The 16,505-nt window shown below is 46.1% G+C and overlaps 1 protein-coding gene across 5 annotated transcripts in view; it reads left to right on the top strand.

Moving 5' to 3' along the window:
* JARID2 (jumonji and AT-rich interaction domain containing 2) overlaps positions 1–16,505 on the top strand; it is a 257,486-nt gene that overhangs the window by 60,191 nt on the left and 180,790 nt on the right. The window contains exon 1 of one of the 5 annotated variants that reach the window (XM_059179395.1): positions 8,902–9,035. The exons of the other annotated variants lie outside the window; for them this stretch is intronic. The gene's annotated coding sequence lies outside the window, so the exon portion shown is untranslated. Of the gene's footprint in view, positions 1–8,901; positions 9,036–16,505 lie in introns of those variants that run through there. 5 annotated transcript variants of the gene reach the window in all.

Below are 16,505 nucleotides of genomic sequence, written 5' to 3' on the forward strand. Positions count from 1 at the left end.
GGGACGGAGGACGGTGTGTAAGGGTGTGCAAGCGTGGTGGGCACTCTTTGGCACACTTGGGAGAAACAGCACGTACACAGGAAGGGCTGAAAGAAGGCTTTCTGGATGTCAGGGTATAGAGGGACTGGGGGGGGGCAGTTGCCCAGGTGAAGAGGGTGGTGGAGAGCGGTGTGTGTTTCTAAGGACACTGGAGGGTTCTGAGATGGGAGAGAGTAGGCAGGACTTGGAGAAGAAGGAGGGGTACTCGAGATAAAGCGCTTAGCTCTATTTTCTGCAGGAAACATGTATTATTTCAATGCAGTTTAAAAATATCTAGAATCTTCCTCTTCAGAAGAAGAGTCAGGGAAGCAGTGGGGACCCAGAGGGTGTGCCGAGTCTTCTTAAGGAGAAGCAGCTAATCCAGCTGTGGGTTGAGGCAAGGGAGGTTTTCCCAGACTGGCTTGCTGGCTGGGCTGGGCGTCTCTGGTGAAACAGATGAACACCAGATAACTAATTTAATTTCTAGAAGTGCTGCTTAAGTGCCTTTGCCTCCTACTACTGGTTAGAGCAAAACAAGCATGTGATTTATGTAAAAATACATGAATATTAGTTTTTATCATTACCCTGCAGAACAGCATAAAAGTGACGCTTCCTGCCGTAGCCGCTTTGCAGAATAAAATTAAGAAAATCAGTATTCTTTACAAATGACTAGTCACAGCGGAAAAAACCTGTCTGTTGAACTTACCATTTGTAGATAGCATTAATAAGCCTCTTTCTCTCATATTACCCCAACCAAAACTGAAACATGATTTACATAGCAAAACACAGGCTGAGTGGAACATGGCCCTGAATTCTAGCACAGGGATACTCAAGGTGGCACGAGGTTTTCACTGTGTCCCGTGACCCTGCTCCTGTTTCTGGCCTGTGCTGTCTGCAGTTTCATGCCAGGCAGTTCTGGGGACACGGGGATACCCTCACCTATGCATGGAAGTTTCTGCGGGTACTAAAAGGGAATGGGCCTCGGACTTCTGACCAGTGTCTTCCATGAGATGAGATTTCAACGTTGAAAATCAGCATTCTTTGTTTGGTCTCTGGGCATGTCCCCCTTCTAGAAGCTGAGAGACTGGGGCAATAGATCCATATCCTCCCCACCCCAAATCCAGTAACCACCCCAGGAGTGCTGATTGCCTGCTTCCTTCCACCTAGTACGAAGCCTGAGTGTGGGGAGCCTCCTGTAGACGTGGGAGTGTGAATTTCTGGGTTTGAAAAAGTATGAGTACTTGTGAGCACATCTTTTTCTCCCCGCAGATTAGTATTGGATTTGCTTTTCTGCACAACACAGAAACAAATCTCTTCACACAAACCACACATGGTACGCTGATTCATTTTGTAGAGAAGTGACTTTCTAGTTTTCTCTTGCCTTTTCCTTTTTTTTTTTTTAAAGATAAAATCTACTTTTCCTTTAAATATCTCAAGTCGTGAAAGGGTTTGTATTATAAATATTTGTTTAATAAGTCTTTTAACAGCATGGAGCTTGGAGGAATTTTCCACAATTGGACCAGGTCCATCAAGTGTATCACCAAAGGTGTGGCTTTTGGCTTTGACTTGTATTTAATTTGGGTGGCTACTTTCCAGAAAAATCAGTTTAACCTAAGGAGTTGTCACAACTCAATTCTTCCTTCCCATCCCTCTTTTGTTTTTAAACAATTGTAAATCTGTTCAGGATTTTTTTTAAGAAGTCAAATTTATCGACGTACAGTGTACAGCACAACCCTTTTCAAGTGTACAGTTGGATAAATTTTGACAACTGCATACACCTGGGTATTAACGATCCCATCAAGATGATGCAACTCTTATTTTTTTTTTTTTTTAAAAAGATTTATTTATTTATTTACCAGACAATGCGTGCACAGGCAGGGAGAGTGGCAGGCAGAGGGAGACGCAGGCTCCCCACCAAGCAGGGACTCCATCCCTGGACCCTGCGATCATGACCTGAGCTGAAGGCAGATGCTTAACCGACTAAGCCACGCATATGTCCAGATGCAGCATTTCTGTCACCTCAGAAAGTTCCCTTATTCCCCTCTGCAGCTAGTTTCCCCCTCCCCCAGCCCCAGGCCAACGCTGACCTGATTTCTAGCAATTACTGTAAAATTTCTTATAAATGGAAACACTCCAGTGTCGAATTCCTTCCCTTCAATGCCTTTTTGAGACTCACCCATGCTGGGTGTACCAGAAGTTTATTCTTTCCTTTTATCGCTGAATAAGCTTTCCTTTTCTTTCTGTCTTTCTGGGCTTTTCTGTCTGTCTTTGCCTTTCTTTGGTTTTCTGTGCTTTTGGTCTTTCTCTCTAGGCTTCAGGAATGGCAGGGTCCTTGCATTATTTTCTAGAGTCTGTTCCTCAACTGGGCGCTTGAAGCACCCTGTTGTATCTTTCACACAAACTGAAACTTTTGCCAAATGACTGGAGAGAGATCAGGCTGCCTTCCCCCTTCCAGATGAGGGTTTAAAAAAAAAAAAAAAAAAAAAAAAAGCCTTGTTCTGTACTATCGACTGGATCTAAATGCTGGCGTTCTGACTCTGGGTCAGCGTCTTTCCCCTTACACCAGGCTGCCAGGCTCCCTTTGCACAATATAGGTGAGCTTTTTGTCTGATCGCGTTGCTTGTTTTGAAACTTAGATTTTTGGAAAAGGGTTAATGCCAAATGTCCTAGAGACGGCAGGGCCTTCAGGAACAGGAAAATTGATCATCTCTGCTAATGCAGCTTTAATGGATGAGAAAGTCCCGTTCCGTTGGATCTTTGTGCTTTCTTAGTGCACATACGCTGTAAGGACACATTTTTTCTTATGTGGAGAAAGTGCTGTGTGGAGAGCCAATGTCTTGTCAGGGACGGGTTGGGGTGGGGGGCACGGCCTGGACTGGGAGTCCCCGTGTGCCACCTCTTCCTGCCCCAGGAGGCTCTGTCCAAACCCTAGCGACTGGGACACACTTCTCACAGCACAGACCTGGTCTTTGGACCTCTTCACTGGTGACCCCACATCTTGAAGAGAGAGAGCTGCTTCTGATTAATCTGCTCAGCCCTGCGGTGACCCGCGTTGCTGGTCACACCAAAGCCTGCACTGGGCGCTTTAGCAAGAGTGTGTGTGCAAGCCCAGAGTGGAGAGCCAGAGCTGTTTAAATCGTGGGGTCTCCCTTAAACTCCAGCGATGATGTTTTTTTTGTTTGTTTGTTTTTTGTTTTTTCTCAGGGGCACGAATTTTTTTTGGCTTGCGAATCTGGGGAAGAACAGCCAGTCTGAAACCAGACTTGGTGGCAGCATTCCCTGGTTGATTGATTGATAGATAGATAGATAGATAGATGAACTTGTTTAAGAACAGGTTATTAGACAGTTTCTTTCCACATGTATTTCCACTTTATTTGACAGAGCGTGTGCTTCTGCATGCCCTAGCCGGGGGAGGGGTGGGGAACAGTGGAGGCAGAGGGAGAAGCAGACTCCCCACTTAGCAGGGAGCCCCATGTGGGGCTCAATCCCAGGACCCTGGGATGATGACCTGAGCTGAAGGCAGAGGCTAAACCTACTGAGCCACCCAGGTGCCTCCCAGTTGGACTTTTAAGAAATGAAGTACCTTAAGTATATTTGTCATTGTCAATTAAATCTTTCCCTGGACCTTATAGGGTGGGTGTTGGTAATCACCTTTGGCGATCTCCCTTAGGGAACTGAAATGTCCTCTTGGCTCCAGGCACCCCTTTTGTTTTTCTCATCCTTATCTTGTTTGGGAAGAATCTTCTGTCTTGCTGCCCAAGGTCTGTCCCTCTGATTCTGGATCCCAGGTGAGGATACCTGTGAGGCTTCCAGCGGTCCAGGAGCCTAGTGAAGTTAACTCAGGCAGTTGAGTGGTGAGGTTGGCCTGGAATTCCAGTGCGGGTCTGCCCAGAGGGCCCACTGTGGCTCGAGGGGGCCCCACCTGTGTTTCACTCCTGTAGGGTAACCTACCCCATTGCTCTTCTGTTTCTAGCCATTTACCATTTCCTCTCTGATACCTTATTTGTTCCTCACTCGTTTTTGGTTTTCTCTGCTGAATATAAACTCTTGAGGGCAGGAATCTCTGCGTTCCTGCTCACAGATTTACCTCAAGCCCCTGGAACAGTGCCTGGCACTTCATGCTTCCTGAGTGGTGTTGAGTAAAGAAAACTTTGAAATATGCCTTAGTTCACATTTCACATAGTTCACATTGTGATCTGTCACGGGCATGGCTTCGATTGGTACATGGTGCTGGGAGGTCGGTAAAAAGCCTGCAGTAGTCTAAGTTCCTGTATCGTTCGGTACTTGTGTGTTGACCCTGGAAATGCACTTGGAGGTCTCTTGGAGGGGCAGGGAAGAGGGAGCTTGAATTTGCAAAGTGGCGGAGGGAATCGGGACACAGAAACCAGAAGGTAGATCTTGAAAGAACTGTTTTGGGGCCTATGAAGTGGGACTGTAGTAAAAATTCATGAGTTATTATTAGTCTTTTGCGATTCTTGGTTTCTGGAGAATTATCAGTAAAGTGAAAAAAAAAAAAACCCCAAAAACAAAACAAAAATCCCCCCAAAACCCCCAAAACCAAACCCAACCCAACCCAACCCCTCACACCATACCTGGATACCTGGCCCAGTTTGGTCCTGGCTGCTCCTGTGAGAGTTTCACAAGAAACAGGAGGAGTGTGGAGCTTGTCTGAGAATTATCATTGTACTGACATACAGGGATTCTGTCAGAAAGACGGGACAAACGTCAGCTTCTTTACCACGCAGACTGTAGGACTACAGAGCATCAGAAGCCATGTTGGTCTCTGGGAATTTTGTTCAGCATCAGTGTGGGCGGCTTGCAAAGTGAGGTCTTACTTCTCCCCCCAGTGAGAACAGCTGGCTTTGGCCCAGGGTGGTGAGAACCAAGGTGGGAGTTGGTGCCTCATCTAGAAGAATTACAGTTTCAGACAGCTGTGATTGTCAGCATGGGGCGCGGAGGGGGTCGTCAACTCCAGAGGGAGGAGTGGAGTCGGGTTCTGACCAGCACCACCAGTGCTTGGAGCTGCCGCGTGTCTAGGGTGCGGTTCGTCTACCTTCAAAATTAGGGGGTGTGGTCAAATGGGGGAGGTAGCCTGCGGTTCCCCATCAGGTGTGGTCGTCCTGAGTTATTTGTAGAAAGGAGGGGGTGTGTGTGCTCAGTGCTTAATTCAGGTCTGATTGGAGTTTTCAGTCCAAGATTTTAACTGGAATTAGGAAAGTGCTTTAAAGAAGCAAGTCCTGGCGCCGCCCCCCGCCCCCCCCCCCCCCCCCCCGGGTGGCTCAGTCAGTTAAGCGCCTAACTCTGGGTTTCAGCTTAGGTCATGATGTCAGGGTTGTGAGCTGAGCCCCGTGTTGGGCTCCTAGGTCAGTTTGGAGTCTGCTTGAGATTGTCTTTCTGCCCCTCCCCAGGTTCACACACTCTAGATAAATAAATAAAATCTTCAAAAAAAAAAAAAAAAAGCAAGTCATGTGGTTATGTGTCCCCTGGGCCCAGTGTCCTGGCCATCTCTTTAGTACCTGCTATTTATTATGACTGACTGTTGAAATACAAATTTTTTTTAATGATTTTTTTTTTTTTTTTTTTTGGTGGTTCCCAAATCCATGAAAGAAGGAAGTGATGCTTTTAAATTAATCTTCTTTGTTCAGTTGGTTTTCCTGAGGCTGAGGACATAATCTGGAGCCAGGATTAGAGCATAGGTAGTTCACATGGGTCCTGCTTTCTTTTGGTTCCATTCTATAAATGTCATTTGGTTAAATACTTTTTCAACCAGTACCTCTCAGGTACAGCTAAGGGGCTGGGGTCGGGGGGGGGGGTATCTGTACATGTTTTGGTTCTAAAAAGCAAGTGTCTTTCTTGAAAAGATAGACAAAATACAGATTCTGCTGTTGATTTAGGAATATTTTATAACAAAGGTTGCCTTTTTAACCATTTTAAGGTTTTCCAAGGTTGGTAGTACTTTCTGTGCTTCAGACTGCTTAAAACCGGGGACATTTTGGGGCACCTGGGTGGCATGCTATGTTAAGTGCTTGACTCTTGATTTTTGGCTCAGGTCATGACCTCAGGGTCGTGAGTTTGAGCCCCACATTGGGCTCCGTGCTCAGCGTGGAGTTGGCTCTGTCTTCCTCTCCGTCTGCCCCTGCCTGCCCTGCACATGTGCTCGTGCGTGCTCCCTCTGAAATAAATAAATCTTTTTAAAAAAAAAAGTTCATTCATATATATATAATTTTTTATATTTTTATACATATAAAAATATATTTAGGGACGCCTGGGTGGCTCAGTTGGTTAAGCAGCTGCCTTCGGCTCGGGTCATGATCCCAGAGTCCTGGGATCGAGTCCCACGTCGGGTCTCGATCGAGTCTCCCTCTGCCTCTGCCTGCCATTCTGTCTGCCTGTGCTCGCTCTCTCTCCCTCTCTCTCTCTGACAAATAAATAAAATCTTAAAAAAAAAAAAATATATATATATATTTAAAATTATATATAATTTTATATACATAAATAAATATAATATATAAATAAATATAGATATATTTATATATATTAATGTATATAAATAAATATATTTAAAATATATTTAAAAATATATTTAAAATATTTTTAAAAATATATTTTATATTTTTTTAAAAATATATTTTTTAAAGAGGGTATTTTGGACCATTTTTGACATTAGCAGTAGTGGTATCACTGAAATCCTGTCACTGTCAAGATTATCCTCCTCTCTCTCTCTCTCTGTGGCTTTGGAATGTCCTCAGTCTCTTTCAAGAGCTGAGCTTTAGCAGACCTTTGAAGCAGCGTGATGCAGTGAAAGGATCGCTTGAGCCAGAGGCCTTGGGTTTGAAGCTTACCTGTGACGCTAGTGGAAGGACTGTGGGCAAGTCATTTATCCCGTGCGTGCCTCTGCTTCCTCCCGAGTGGAAAGGGAGTCACGGCAGTCCCTTTGATGCAGGGTTTAGATGAGTGTAGGTCTGGCGCAGAATGAGTCCCTGTGTTAACTAGTCGTGATTTCATGCGTCCTTTTGCTGCCAGGTACTTATGATTAAAAGTGGAATATTGCTGCAGAATTTTTAACTTCATTGTATCAACTTAGCAACAGAAAAAAAATTTTTTTCTTTTAAGCAATAGAATTTTTAAATTTCTTTATATTTATTTATTTATTTGACAGAGAGAGAGAGAGATCACAAGTAGGCAGAGAGGCAGGCAGAGAGAGAGAGAGAGAGAGGAGGAAGCAGGCTCCCTGCTGAGCAGAGAGCCTGATGCGGGACTCGATCCCAGGATCCCGAGATCGCGACCTGAGCCGAAGGCAGCGGCCCAACCCACTGAGCAATAGAATTTTTTTAGTCAGAAATGATTTCTTCCTGTTGGTGAAAACCCCTTGAGAAAGGGGGTTAGAAACAGCTCTTAGGACCCATTCAGAAACCATGTCTCTAAAATGAAGAGACTGGATTAACATGTCCTCTTCACCCCCCCGCCCCCCCCCCCCCCCACCTTGCACTTGAGAAAATATAAGTATCATTTAGGACAGTGGTTTTGTTTTCTGAGGTGATTGTTCATGGTTTGGTGTACCTTCGGAGTCATTTAAAGGTTGATGCATCGATTTGTGGGTAACAGAAACTTGGGTTTGATATCTGCAAACCTTGCTTGAAGAGTAATTTCCCCCAAAACTCCCTAGGAAGTTTTTACCTGTTACCTCAGTAAATCTGGAGTTTTGCTTGCCTCTTGCACTTAAATTTTGCCCTGATTACAAGGTGAGCTCTTCCAAAGCTATCTCATGGCTTATGGTGTAACCAGGGGGTTCCAGAATGCCAACCACAATGTGTTGTCTGAATTTGTGACACGTTGGCTTGGAATGCATTTTTTGGGTTTCAGTTTGAGTGAGTTCTTCCATTGAGTTTCTGCTCCGAGGGGATGTGTAGGTATTTGTTCTAGGCCTTTCTGTGCCATGGGGCGGGGGGCATTTATGTCCTTCAAGGCACTACACAGAGCTGGGGTGTGCAGAACTGGGCTGAGGGAAGAGGGGAACCCTGCTGGTGGTTTGTTTTCCACAGCAGTCCTGCTACCACAAAGCTGCAGTGTTGGCGCCTCCCTTCTCCTGCCCTATTTGCTGCTGGCTGGGCCTCGCCACCGGGCTTCAGCAGGTGAGGAGAAGAGCCCACAGGAGGCCGAGTCCGGTTTGCCGAGCGAGCAGGCCCCAGAAGGGACTGGGACAGTGAGAGCAGTGTGCACACACGCAGTTGCTGCTCTGCCTTTGTGTCTGTGCTGCACGGAGAGAGCTGAAGTCCAGGGTCAGGCTGGAGGGTGCATGACTGTGGTCAGCATTTGGGCTTTACTTTTATAAAGTAAAGATTTTAAAAAATTTGTTTGACAAAGAGAGAGCCCGCATGCTAGCATGAGCAGGGGAAAGGGGCAGACAGCAGGAGAAGCAGACTCCCGGCTGAGCAGGCTGAGCAGGGATGCAGGGCTCTATCCCAGGACCCCAGATCAGAGCCAGAGCCGAAGGCAGACCTTAACCTTAACCAACTGAGCCACCCAGGCGCCCAGGTTTAAAAGATGAGTGGAAAAGGAAGGAGAGTCAGGGGCAAGTTAAGGGGAGCTGCCGCTTGGGTTTTGGGGGTACTCTCTGCAGTCACGCAGGGGTTCCAGTAGAAGAAGCAGGATTTCCCCCTTGGATACCGGGGACGTTTTTACACGTGCAACAGGAACTTTGGGGCGTTTCTTGGTTTTTGCTGTTGTGGCTACCTCATCTGTAACGAGAAGCTTGCCATGCAGCCTCTAGCCGGAAATAGAGTCTGAGAACCACACACCCTTGAAGAGCTTGTCCTGACCCTCCCCCGCGGGCCTCCCCCGCGGGCCTCCCCCACCCTCTCTCTAGCGTCGTTTCGGACCGGCCTGATTCCCCGGTATGGCTGTGCCGGGGCGGGCCTGCCTCATGAGAAAACGTGTTTTGGAGCAGAGACAGTGAGGGATGGGAAAGGTAACCAAACCCTCTTGGGATTCCCAGATTGCTCAGGATGTTATAAACCGTAAGTGCTCCCTTTGATCTCTGAGGGTGGTGTAGGGCAGGCCGGCGAGGGGGTGGTGGTTACTGGAGGAGAGCTGGAGCCAGACAGCCGGAATGGCTTGTCCAAAGCTCTGAATCCCAGTGGCAAAAAGCTCTGTACTTGCCACTAATTTCTGTGTTCTTTGCTGTGGTTGGCTTTATTAAAAGGGCATAAGGAAGCAGCCTAGACGTTCAGTTCCAATCAGTTTTCTGAGCTAAGCTGGTGGGGGGGGGTGCGGCGGGGAGGGGTGGAATGGGGCCTTTGGTGATTTCAGAGAAAGGATGGTTGGCTTCATGGCTTATTCACTTTCTTGGGGGGAGGGCCGAGAGATCTGTGGAATGTTATAAATCATCAAAGGGGTTCATGAGACACAAACAGATGTTTCATCCCGTCTGGAGAGCTGGGACCAATGAGGGCCTGCCGCCTTAGACGTGATTTTAGGATCGTGGCTCTGATGGTCCCTGTCTCGCATGTCACCTTTCTCTGGACACGGGCCCGCGGTGGCCGTTCGGTGTGCGAGTGATGGACGAGCTGTCTCTGGTTCCTGGAACAGAATTGGGCAACGGGGGCGCTCTGTATGAGAGCTGGGGAGCATGAGGTTTACCCTGAGGATGGCCCTTTAACTTTCTATGAGGAGAAACCACCTAATCAACGGTTGCAAATTATGTAAATTTGATGCAATAATCAAGCTTCTTGCTCCACTGCTTCATTTACCTTTTTGATTTCAGAGAAGTTCAGCCCCGTGACTCTTTTCCTTATTTGAACTGGAGCGAGGTGCTGAGAGGCTTGGGTCACACCCTAGCCGGGGAGTGCATCCATGTAAATAACAAGCTGCTAATTTCAGACTCACGCGGCTAAATTATTAGAGCTCCGTTAGTCTGCGCTCGCTCCCCAGCTTCTCCGTCCTCCAGGGTGTTTTCCCGTATGTTGCACAAATGAAAACCGAGGTGCCTGGGTGGCTCAGTCGGTTAGGCGTCTGCCTTCGGGCTCAGGTCAGGATCCCAGGGTCCTGGAATGGAGCTCCATGCTCAGCGGGGAGCCTGCCCCCCCCCCCCCCCCCGTCTCTTTCAGATGAATAAGTAGAATCTTTGAAGAACAAAACAAAACGGGTGCCTAGGTGGCTCAGTTGTTAAGCGTCTGCCTTGGGCTCAGGGTCCTGGGATGGAGCCTGGCATCTCAGCAGGTGTCTGCTTCTCCCTCTCCCACCCCCTGCTTGTGTTTTCCTCTCTCTTGCATGTGCTCTGTCAAATAAATTAATTAAAAAGAAAAAGAGAAGAAAAACTGCCCAGACTTGGAGTGGCTCGGGGGTGGGGAGGTCTGGGGCAGAGGACGGAGGCGGCATTGCTGTTTCAGTCCTCCGCATACCCCGGCCACCCCCAATTCCAGGGACCTTAATATTTCATTAGGACGCAAGTGTAGAGTCCTGGTTGTGTATAGCGGTCCAAACTGGGTTAACCTTGTTCTGTTTCTGTCATGACTGATTGACAAGGAAAGAGGAAAACCTTGACTGGAATGAGCCAGTGTGTAGAATATATGGGTGGATGTGGGGAAAAATGGACTTTGTGGAACTCCGTGGCTGTACTCGGGGCTAGGTCAGAGGTATCTCGGGGTTACAGTAGACGGTGAAGTGTTGACCGACTCCTCGTTCCTGGAGGTGGTTTTGGAACCCTACTGTATTTTCCATTCATCTGGTATTCATTACAATTGCAGTTCCTAAACAAGATGAAACTGTGTATAGCTAATGACATGAAATGTTTCCTCCTTATCTAATCAGGACTCTTAGAGCAGCTAGATTAGATGTTATTCAGAATGGATAATATAAGAAATAATTACTAACCATATTTCACTTGTGGAATTAACCATATGGCCTCGAACTTTGCATCTATTGCAAATGAAAATAAAACCAATAAAGAGCAGTCTGTAGTATTTTTAGCCAGTGGCACACAAGATGATGATACTGTTGGTTATTTTAATCTGTGTATGAAGTATGATCTGCTGTTTGAAATGCAGCAGTTTTCTGGTACTGGTGCATTTGCCCATTTTGTTTGTGGAGTTTTGTGAAATTGTAGCATTTTGATTTGGGGAAGGGAGGCAGTGTATCATAATGATAACATTCACCGAAAATATCTCTACTCGATTGTATAAGGCAGCATTTGGTGTGCTGGACGCATGTTGAAAGGATTTTGGGAAGAAAATCACAAGATCTTGAGCAGGGGAGCTGGATCCCAGTGGCCGGAGCCGCAGACCCCTAGCCCACTGGACCCTTCCCCAGGTGCCCCTCCAATCAATAATTACAAGTTCGTTGTCTGCCCTGTACAATAACAGTCTCACCATGGCCATGTGGAGTGTTCAGAATTCCGGTTATAGACTAGAACACGCTGTCAACGTGAAAGTGCACCCTTGCATAAAGATTAAATATGATAGCAGGGCCGTTCACACGAGATCTGACCAGGAAATGTATTAGCAAGTTTAAAAATCCTTTTGGTTTGTGTCATAAGACATCTGTTTTGAAGCTTTGTTTTTTCTGCCCTGTTTCAAAGCCCAGGAATTTGTGGCGGTGAAACCAGGGTGTCTGTTCAGAACCAAAGACTGAGTGCGTTGGGGGACCTAGCTGTTTCATGACTTGTCAGCAGAAAACCCCTTTTCTGCCTCATCTCCTACCCCTCCCCCTTGTATCTGCAAACGACTACTGCCCTCTGGGTGAGTAGTTAACACAGATACGATAACAAAAAAGACTTCTCTTGAAGATAGGTAAAGTCGGTCACTAATAGAGCCCAAGTTAGAATAGCATTTTAATTCGATAACGGGAAGGGTTCTCTACTATTGGAATGGGTGGGAGGGTGGGAAATCTTCATAGTCTTGATTGGTGGAATGAAAAGCTCATAAATGTAATTTCACACATACTAAGAAGTATATGGAATGATGAGTGTTCGTTGGACCTTAGCATTCAAGGGACAGTAAGAACAGAGGGCCTGTGTCTGGGCCCCTGTGGCTCCGATTCTGTCCCTGGTTAAAGAACAGGGAGCTCAGGTCGTGAGAGCATGACTGTCATCATTCTCTAGACTAATTTTATGTGGATTTGCGATGGGTTACAAAATGTTTTATCATTTAGAGAACTCCCTGGGCTCAAGAAGGTCTCGACAGATGCCTGGGTTATGTGTGTGTGTGTGTGTGTGTTCATGCGTGCGTGTGTGTGTGTGTGTTTATTAAAGATTTTATTTATTTATTTGACAGAGAGAGAGATCACAAGTACGCAGAGAGACAGGCAGAGAGAGAATGGAGGAGGAAACAGGCTCCCCCTGCCAAGCAGAGAGCCCCATGCGGGACTCCATTCAGGACCCCGAGATCATGACCTGAGCCGAAGGCAGAGAGACTCAACCCACTGAGCCACCCAGGGGCCCTGGGTGTGTGTTTCGAGCAGCATTCTCCCCAAGTCCTTTCCCTTCCTCTTGCAGAACAGGAGGATGCTCAGTAATAGTGCCTACCTTGTAAGGATTCAGGGAGTGGGAACCACATGAGCAAAGCCTAGAATAGTTCCCAGGACATGTGAGTTTTCATGAACTGTTTCTGGGATTTGTCTAAACACAGTCCCCGGGCAGTATCTTCAGCCAGCAGCCGGGGAACATCTGCATTAAGCCGCCGGCAGAATCAGACTCCCTCTTCCTCAGTCTTTTAGCTTAAAAAAAAAAAAAAAAAAAAAAAAAGAGAGCTCCTCTTCCAGGGCGATCCAGTGTAGGAGGGATCTGTAAGGTGGGGCTGGGTGTCGGCAGGGGAGATTTCAGGCTAGATAAGGAGAGACGGATGCTTGTGTCCTCAAGCTTCCCGCCACCCTGAATCCAGAAGATCAGACATAACCATAATATAAACGTAACAGCATCCTCTTTAAACCAAAGCAAGAAAAAAATGCCAAGCTGTTCTGAATCACCTGGTTCATTTGAGATTGGGCTCTGAGCGATTGGGTCCTAGTGGTAAGGCTCGTTCTAGAACTGCAGTTCTGGGAAGTGCTGGGGGTAGCAAGCGACCAGGACTAGAGGTTACTTTTCTCTGCAGCATAGTGAGTGTATGTAGGTTTCCCAACAGAATCATTCTGGCTTTTTCTTTTCTGCTCCCCCAGAGCTGTGGTAAGGAATCTCTTAGATCTGTGTGGGTGGTGGGCTTTTGCCTGCTGGGCAAGCAGGCACAGCCTCTTGTCCAAATGCATTTCTCCTGCATTCCTTGCTGCCTCCATTAAAGCCTGTCTGAATCGCGTGGGAGTAGCTACCTGTTGTGTTTGGTTTTTTCCTTTCTTACAGTTGGAGGAATGGGCTGGGGGGTGGGGGTGCGGGTGCTCGCTGGGAGAGACTCCCGCAGCCCAGCTTGGGTGTGCCACAGCACAGGAGAGATCTTGTCTGGGGGTGACTCTTGCCTGCCCCCGAAGAGTAAAACCAGGGAAGGGTTCTGCAGCAAGCATCGTGCTGTTTTCCCTTTTGTGCTTTCTCCTCGAGATACTGCCTTAAGTGCTCAGAGTTATTTCGGATGTGAAGGTAGCCCCTGGCCATGTGAATGTGTCTGGTCTCAGTTGTCATGTGCTATCCGTGGGACATACATGTGGCCTTTCTAGGTCTTTGTAATATGAAAATAGAGCTAAAGAACTTGGTTTTTATGTTGGTTGCATGTTTCAGTGATGCTATTTTAGATACATTTGAATTGCAGTTGTCACCTGTTTTAGCAATTTTATTGGGGCCATTTGATAGTTCTAATACCTTTTTTAAAGATTTTATTTATTTGAGAGAGAGCGTGCGAGCGAGAGAGCCAAAATAGAAGGAGCAGCAGAGGCAGAGGGAGAAGCAGGCTTCCCCCCGAATAGGGAGCCTGATTCGGGGCTCGATTCCAGAATGCTGGTCTCAGGACCTAAGCTGAAGGCAGGCAGATGCTTAACCAACTGAGCCACCCAGGTGCCCCCTGTTTGATAGTTTTAAAAGGCATTCTGTTTCTGTTGGACAGCACTGGTGTGTTCTGTGCCAGAATTTGGGGGCATACCTGTGGCCTTTGTCCTTCTAAAGTAGACTCATTTTGAGGTATGAGGTACTAGCATGCAATAATAGTCATCTATTTTAGGTAAACAGTTCTAGGAAGTGTGAAAAATGCACATTGTCCTGTAAACCCATCAAGTCTCTTATCTAGATTTTCTGACTTTTTTCTAGAATGTCCTAATTAGAATCACACAGTATGTATCCTTTTGAGTGCAGTTTCTTAATCCGTTTGAGATTATCCACATTGTTCATGCTAGAAGTGCGTTTCTTTTCACTGCTGAGTGGCATTCTGGCGTCTGGACGGACCACAGTTGGTGTCTGTCGCTTCGTGAGCTCACAGACATGTGGTTGTTTCCAGTCTTTGGCAGTTACGGGCAGAGCTGCTGTGTATGGCTTTTTGTGAAGTTATGGTATTCATTCATTGCTAGGTATTCATTGCTTGCACATGTTTACCTTTACAAGAAAATGCCGATCTTTTCCAGATTGTACCCTTTTGCGTCCTGCAAGCAACGCATGAGGGTTCAGTTGGCTCGCGAGGGTTCCTTTGTACTCGGTGCGGTCCGTTTTTAAATTCTAGCCATTTTAAAAGGTGTGTAGTAGAATCTCACTATGGTTTTAATTTGCATTTCCCTAGTGACTGACAGATGTAGAGCATATTTCCATATGTTTATTTGCCCCTTTTAAAACTGGGTCGTTTTTTGCGTGCCTGGCTGGCTCAGTCAGTAGAGTATATGACTCTTGGTCTTGGGTTGTGAGTTTGAGCCCCGAGTTGGGTGGAGAGATTACTTAAAAATAAAATCTTAAAAACAAAAAACAAACAAACAAAAAACCCTGAAAATAAAACCAGAAAAAAAAAAAATAAAAGGATACTCATTCAAGGGAAAAAACAAAAACTTTTGTAAACTTGGGTTTGTATCTGCACTAAGAAATTTTGAACTGAGACCCACTCTTTGTGCACACACATGCGGAACTGAAGCCCGTTTCACGAAACTCGGCCATATTAATAAATGATTTCTATTTATCCGTGACATACTCTGACCTGTCTGGTTTTGTTCTGTTTTTAATTTAAAAGAAGAATGCTTGTCTGGAGACCGAGCATATTGATTTCCTGTGAGGGATGGTCACAGCTTGTCTTGGATTTATGGACATGGGACTGCACGGGAGGGCCTGGCCTTCCTCTTCGTAGTATGTGTACCGGGAGGGGGCGTTCTTTTTGCCAACTCTGGGTATTTAAATTTGGTGCCTCATTTTACTTCACAATTAAAAAGGAGGCTAGAGGGTCCTTGCTAGGCCTGGTGTCAAGGAAATCCTGCCTTTTCCCCCAGAGATTCCCTCCATCTTGGTGGTTCCCAAAGTGCCACCCAGGGAATCCTGAGGTTCTCAGAGTCTCTTTTCGGGCATTTCCACATGAAGAGGTATTCCTGCTTTTCCTGTCATTCTCTCCTAAAAGTGTGGCAGGGAGCTCTAGATGCTACATGATGTGTGATATCACATCAGATTGAATTTGGGTAGGAGAATCCAGCTGACTGATTCAAGCCAGACATCAAGGAGATTTGCAGAAGCAGGAAACATTGCCTCATTTTTCACTAAATTTTTTTATTTTGGAAGAGACAGTTTTCAAAAGAATGTTATTTATGTTAATGTTTGGTAGTTATTTTCTAAATGAATTAATATATATATTTTAAAATTTTCTTGGTTTTAGTTCGAAACTTGATTATTTTTATTTTTTTTTAAAGATCATTGGTCAGAGAGCGAGTGAGCGTAAGCAGGGGGAGAAGCAGGCAGAGGGAGAGGCAGGCTCCCCACAAACCAAGGAAACCAGTGTAGGGCTTGATCCCAGGACCTTGGGGTCATGACCTAAGCCGAAGGCAGACACTTAATGACTGAGTCACCCAGGCGTCCTAATACTTAAAAAAAAAAGTATATATATTTTTATTTTTAAGTAATCTTTACACCCAGTTTGGGGCTCGAACTCACAGCCCTGGGATCAACAGTCACACTCTACCCACTGAGCCAGCTAGGCACACCAATTTGAAACTTAACTTTCAAGTTAGGAAAAGTTTCCCTCCGTGTCTCTGTTTATCAATATCTGTATGTCTGTATCCCGTATAAACAGCAGTGCTTTTGGTTCTCAGTCATTTTTCAGAGTTCAGAGAGATCCTGAAACCCAGCAGTGTGAACATTGCTGCTCCAATTCCGTGTCCTCTGGCATCATACCTTTCCTGCTGTAGGAGTTAAACACCTTCTACCCTTTAAAAAACTTTTTGGGCAACCCTGTCAGGACTCCTCTCACTTTTTAGAGCTTTTTCTCTATCTTCACTCAATGAACTTTTATTGCTTTACTCCCCAGTTAATCAATAAAAAATTAAAAAAAAAAACTTGTTATTGGGACGCCTGGGTGGCTTAGTTGGTTGTGCATCTGACTCTTGATTTCGGCTCA

Source organism: Mustela lutreola, chromosome 6 (assembly GCF_030435805.1).
Source record: "Mustela lutreola isolate mMusLut2 chromosome 6, mMusLut2.pri, whole genome shotgun sequence".
Lineage (NCBI taxonomy): Eukaryota > Metazoa > Chordata > Mammalia > Carnivora > Mustelidae > Mustela > Mustela lutreola.